The sequence below is a fragment of the Neophocaena asiaeorientalis genome, unplaced genomic scaffold (assembly GCF_003031525.2).
Source record: "Neophocaena asiaeorientalis asiaeorientalis breed wild unplaced genomic scaffold, Neophocaena_asiaeorientalis_V1.1 scaffold59, whole genome shotgun sequence".
Taxonomy (NCBI): domain Eukaryota; kingdom Metazoa; phylum Chordata; class Mammalia; order Artiodactyla; family Phocoenidae; genus Neophocaena; species Neophocaena asiaeorientalis.
The window spans coordinates 11,745,913-11,752,403 of record NW_020174268.1 but is presented as its reverse complement, the minus strand read 5'-3'; positions in this window follow the sequence as shown (position 1 = coordinate 11,752,403).

The window sequence follows — 6,491 nt, the reverse complement described above, 5'->3', positions numbered from 1 at the left end:
CTTTATTGAATCCCTAGAGTATAAGTTAACTTTTGTAGTAAAAAGAAAACAAAAAAACCCAGCTTATCCTTCTTCAAATGGAACACGAGGATTAGGAAAGGAGGGAAAGTAATAGGCCAGTGAGAGCTGAATTAAAAGAAAACGAATTGAATTTATTTATATATATATTATATACATGATATATATTATAGAAAACAATAAGGTTTTTACATATTTAGGGTAGATTTATTGCAATGTGTCCCCAACTTTTTTATCCCTGCATATATTTATAACTCTTGTCATGTGACTTTGCTGTTCCTCCCACGGAGAGGTTGAGTTTATTTACCCCTTAAATCTGAAGGACTGGCCCTGTGACTTGTTTTGGCCAATAGAATACAGAGGAAATAACAACATGGCAGCTCTGAGTAGACAGACTTCCAAAGGTTTTGAACACTTCGGCTAGTCCTTTTAGAATGCTACCCAGCTGCCATGGTAACAAACCCAGACCAGCACAGCCTGCAGGATAATCAGACACATGGCCCAGTCACCTCTGTTGTACCAGCCAATAGCCAGTAAACAGCCAGATATGTGAGTGAGGCTGTGCTAGACTAGCTATGCCCCAGCCAGCCTGCCAGCTGACTGCAGGTGCATTTGATCTGGTCCAGACTGGCAGAACCACCCCGCTGACCTGCAGACTTGTGGGCAAGAATAGTTATGATTGTAAGCCACAGAGTTGTGGGATGGTTTGTTATGCAGCATTCTTGAAACAGTAGGTAACTGATACACCTAACTGTGTAGTTGTTTCTGTGTAACAAATCACCCCAAAATTTAGTGGCTTGAAAACAACAAGTTATTATTATTTCTCACAGTTCTGTATATGATTACTGTGGTTTTAAATAACTCTGCAAAAGCCTTCAAGGTAGGTGTGGTAGACTGCACTTTCCAAAGATGGCCACAACAAAATCTCCCATCCCACATGCTCTTATGTGATGTGGCCCATTAAGAACTAGATTTTATTTTTCTGCCCCCTTGAATTTGAGCAGGCCCTGTGACTGCTCTAACCACATGACAAAGTGATGTTAATGCTAGTTGATTTGAGTCTAGAGGAAAGGAGATACAGTAAGTGGAGATATGGTATATTTGCAGTAATAACGTAAAGGCATTCACAGCTTGCATTTTCCAGCAAAGTCATCTGCTATTGTAGACTTGGGGAAAGGAGCAGAGAGAAGTCATCTGCTAATATGGAGCGGGGGAGTTGATAAGAGGCTGTAGGAAAAGGAAAAATTAGAAAGACATTGAAGTCAGTGAGAAAGATGGCTAGTAGCTAGTAGCCTGCTAATAGTCCCCTGATAACTTTTTTCCTTCTTTCATAATAATAGAAGTTTTGGTTGGGAATGTACCCACCCAGCAATACGGCCAATTTTCACATAATGTCATGTGAAAGAATCCAGACACAAATGATGTGTGGATGATTCAATTTGTATAAAGTACAGAAGCAGGTGAAACTATTATTGTTAGAACACAAAGGAGTGGTTTCCCTTTGGGTGGGGATAGAGCCTAGAAGGAGGCATGAGGAAGCTTCAGGGGTTCTGGTGATGCTCTCGTTCTGTCCTGGATGCTGGTTATGCCTGTGTGTTCTGTTAATGAAAGTTCAGCAAGCTATACATGCATGATTTTTGTACTTTTCAGTATATATTTTTTATTTCAGTTTTAAGACTATTTTTCAGCTGCCCTTGCAGTTGGGTGTGGCCATGTAAGTTACGGCCAATGGGCTATGAACAGAGAAGATGTGTGCAACTTCCAGACAGTGCCCTGAAGCAGGAGACAGGCAGCCCAGTTCTCCTCCTCCATCCTGCTGCGTGGAATGTGGACAAAGCAGCACATCATCTGTAGACCAAATGAAGGTAATTCACTGGGAAAGCCAGAACAAGAGAAAAAGAACCTGTGTCCTTGGATGGCCTTGGGGAGCAGAGCTACTATCCTATAACCTGTTTTGGACTAGGGACCTCCTGTTTTTGGACTACTACATCAAAGAGAGATGGAATTTCTTGTGTCTGTCATGGCTAGAAAGGTGTCTCTGTTATATCCAGCCAGGTCTATATCCTCAGTAATACTGTGTGTAAAGGGATTGATGAGTTGGGCATTAAAGGTTTGGCCTGGAAACCAGGAGCCTGAAATGGCAGTCTGCAGTCAGGTGACAGTATATCTCAGGGCTCCACCAGCCATAGAGGAGGAAAGATAGATTGCAAGCTTGAGCTCAGATTCATTTAGTGGAATAAGTGGCGGAAGTTAGGATGCTTTACTCTCAGGAATAGAAGCTAGAGTTCTCGCTGAACCGAGAAGAAATGAGGCCAACAGGGAATGTAGTTTTCTATGACATTGCAGAGCAAGTGTAGGAAGAATCAGAGAGCACGAGGTACTTCAGCCAGGAAACTAGCAGTATTCATGACAATGAATGAGCAACTGCTCCGATCTTTATTACACTACTCTGTAACAGTGGGTATATCAGTAACTCAAGCTCCTTCAACTCCTTGGTTTTAAGACCATTCCCAGGCTTCCACTTGAAGAGTGGGATTTGGAGGGATTGAATAAACAAGTCAGTAGGATTTAATGGCAGGAAAATTACTCAGGATTGGCCCACTTCAGGGAGGAAACCCAGGGGCATTTGCTTCAGCTCATCAACCAGCAGCCCTAGAGTACTACCAAACCTTGCTAGAAAGCGATCAGAAAAGGAAAAGGAAAGAAAGAAAACTATAAGATAGATGTTTTGCTTCAGTAGTAGTTAATCCAAATGACTATGGAGAAAAAGGAGACAACCAACAAGATAGTCCTCAAAAGAGGTGTCCATCAATGATGATATCGGCCAAAAATTATAAGTGGACTACAGTTACTTAGTTATGAATAGGGAAATACAAAGGGTCATAAGTAATGTTACCAAAAATTATATGTAAAGATATAATTATACGCACACGTATGCTTATATACAAAATTGGAAGTTGCAAAGGAAAATTGGGGCACTGGTAGCATGGGGTAGAAGAATAGGAGCTTCAGTGGTTGGGAGACAATATCTTTTCTCAAAATAACCCTTTGTACTGCTTGAATTTTCACCATGCACAGATGACCCTTTCAAAAATGTTTTTCTTATTACAAACTGAAATCCTATTACAGGTTGAAAACAGTAGACAGGATATGCTTTTTCCTTTGCTTTCTATTTCAGCTTATAGGAAGAAATACATTTTTACTAATGAATCTTTATTTCCATATACGTAGCACTTATTTGTAGTGAGATTTCCCCTCCTGGAGTTTCTTACCGTCTTTTCTGAGGCCCAAAACGTATACTTCCTTACTGGAGGTACATAATATAAAAACATGACCAGATGATACAGATTTTCTAGCACTTTATAACTTTCAAAACAATTGTGCATACATACTTGCTCTTCACAATTCCATAACGTATGCACAACAATTATTATTTTGTAGATACAGAAGCAGGCTTGCAGAGGTTAAGCTGCTTGCTCACGATCACACGGCTCTTGGACTTAAATCTAGTAAGCAGTGTGATCCACGTACATGATCGTGATGAGGCCAGTGCAGTTTGAACGTGAACTTTACTTTTACCAGTGGATGCACTGTCACTGGGCCATGAGAATAAAGCCTTTGTATATTAAGCCTTGAGTTTTAGAATGTGTTAAGTGACAGATTTTATTTAAACCAACCCTAATTGTGTTACTTCAGAACACAATTTAGAAGGTACTTTCCTATGTGCTCATTCCTTTGAACCTCAAAACATGGCATGGCAAGTATTGTCCCTGTTTTTGGATGAGGAAAGAGAGAAGTGACATAAATAACAGGTCTTACTATTAGAGGCAGAGTTAAGATTTGAAGCTAAATCTTCTGTCTCCGAAAATGATGCTCTTGCCGCAGTAGCATGTTGTTGCTAAATCAGCAGCTATCACTTTTAAGTACCTAGTTTCGAACCCAGTAGGTGCTTCAGTAAAGGCTAAATTTTTAAAGAACTTGCTGTATGTACGCGTATATAATTTTATATAAATACAGCAGTGTAATCATATCGTATATATGGAGGGGTGGTTTTTCTTTTGGCTTTCCCCTTTTGGTCCTTTTTGTGGTTCCCCCACCGTCTTCCATATAATGTCAGCAGGGATTCTTCTTTTTTTTAATGTTTGTGTAATCTTCTACAGATACACATATATACACATTTTGCAACTGTCACTGTTACATAAAAACGTGGGTGTATTATACACATGTCAGTATACTGCTTTTTTACACACCAGTACCGTGTAGAAGGTCCCTGAGTCACTTGTGTAGCTCGAATTCATTGCTTCAGTGGCTGCAGAGCATCTCATGATGTGAACGTACCATCATATTCAATCATCGCACTGTTGGTGTCTGGTTTTCTGCCACTATGAGCAAAGCTGCAGCAAACGTCCTTGTGGTGTGTCCCTATGTAGTGGTGTTTACTGCTGGTTCTCTGGCCTTGGGGGGAATTCTCAGGAATGGGATTGTTGGGTGGAGGGAGATTTATAGATACATGTTTCCTTCAAATAGATACCGTTATATTCCTTTCCCCTCAAAAGGCTGTATCACTTCACACATCCATCAGTAACAAGGGAGGATTTCTTTTCCTCTGCCAGCAGCAGGAGTTACTGTTCTTTTGTAACTCTTGCCTTTCTGATAGCTATGTACTGCTACTGTTACACTTATTAGCGTTTCCCTGAACGCTGGTAAACTTGAGCACCTTTTCACATGCTTGCTGGCTACTTAGATTTACTCTTCTGTGAACTGCCTCGTCGTGTCTTTTGTCTGTTTTCCCATTAGGCTCCTTTTTTCTACTCGGTGTGCAAAACTCTGGTGACTATTATAAAAATTAACCCTATGTCGTTTTTATTTATTTTTTTCCACTTCTAAAATTGGTCTCTTTACCTTTTTATGGTATTTCTTGCCATGTATTTCTTGAATATTTGAACATATCTGACACTTCTTGTATGACTTCTAGGTTCTCAGTCTTGGGATCTTTCAAATGATTGTTGATTTACAACTTTCTGTTTCTTTTTCTAGAATTGGAAAATATAATTAATTTGGATATTGGCAAGTAGTCCTGATTTCCTTTGTGTAACTAATTGACATGGAAATTTTAGTGTTCTTATCATCATCACTCCCTCAGTTTCTAGCTTTCTTTAACTATGAAAATGAGTGTTATAATCATGACTACAGATGCTGTTGAATGGTACATACATAGGACCTGTATTCAGATAGCAGTTTATTTGGTGATAGGCTGAACTTTCATTTGTTTAGCAGACATGCCTCACTATAGGAAAAAAAACTGATCAAAATACTGCCTTTATTGAGTTTACAGTTAATATTTGTAAAATATTTTAGTGAGAATACTTGACGTGTTTACTAATTAGGTGAGTTGATCTCATCTTCTAACCTTCCCTATTATCCTTAACATGTATTACTCCACCCTCTAAATAATCGTTTGTACTATTCTAATGCATCAGAGATAAGCTTTTTTTTATTATTATGTACTGCAGCAAACTAAATAGATCTTTTCTCTTCGTAGCTTTACCCTAGTAATATTGAAATGCATGTAGCCTTTCATAAGATGTATTTACTGAGCACAGATACTGATTTTCATGAGCTATTTGTAGTTTGGGCTTAAAAGGGCCCAGGAGTATATGCAGCAGGAAAACAACAACAGAGAGCTAAGGAAAACAACCAGAAAAGATAGTTATGAGTAGTGAGATTTTCTGTTTGTTTTCCTCTCTTATATATAATTGCAACTTGTGTCATATACTGTCCTCAGTTGGAGACCACTGTCCACTAATAAGATTTTATACCGGTTGCCTCTGAAAATCTAGTAAGGAGCAGGATATATTAACATCAAATATATTGCACAAAAATTTATTACTATTTATTATGGTAATATATCATATTAAAATACACACATGCACCTGTACTTCACCATCATGTTGATTAGAACCATCTGCGGGGGTGACGGGTAACTGTGACAGCATTATTTCTTTTCAGAAAATGAGGAACCCTGAGTCTTAGAGAAATCGGTATTTTTCTAAGATCACCAAAAGTTGTCTGCCAGTATGGAAACTTAAGAAGTGTCATGCTCAGAGACCCTGTTTTCAGGCTCCTGTCATATTTGCAGAGCTGGCCTTTTCTTTCTAAAATAGCCTTCAGGACCGGGACACCTTGCCTTTTGTGCCAGTGTGTGGACCCTTGTGGCCTGGGATCTGCCTGTCCAAGAATAGCCAAGCGTTCCTCTCTTATCCAGGTACCTGTCTCTCTTCTTACGTTCAAATGCTATGTGACCGTGTTTCCTGTGTCTTTTCTATTTCTTATTCACCTCTCCAGTGCCTTCAACAATCAGCATTGCCCTTTGTTTCCCAGTCCCAGACATTTGCTACCTTTAAATGGGGTTTAAAGTCCATCCAGGACCTCACTTTATTGAACACTTCCTGCTTTGTTAGCAATTGGAAAAT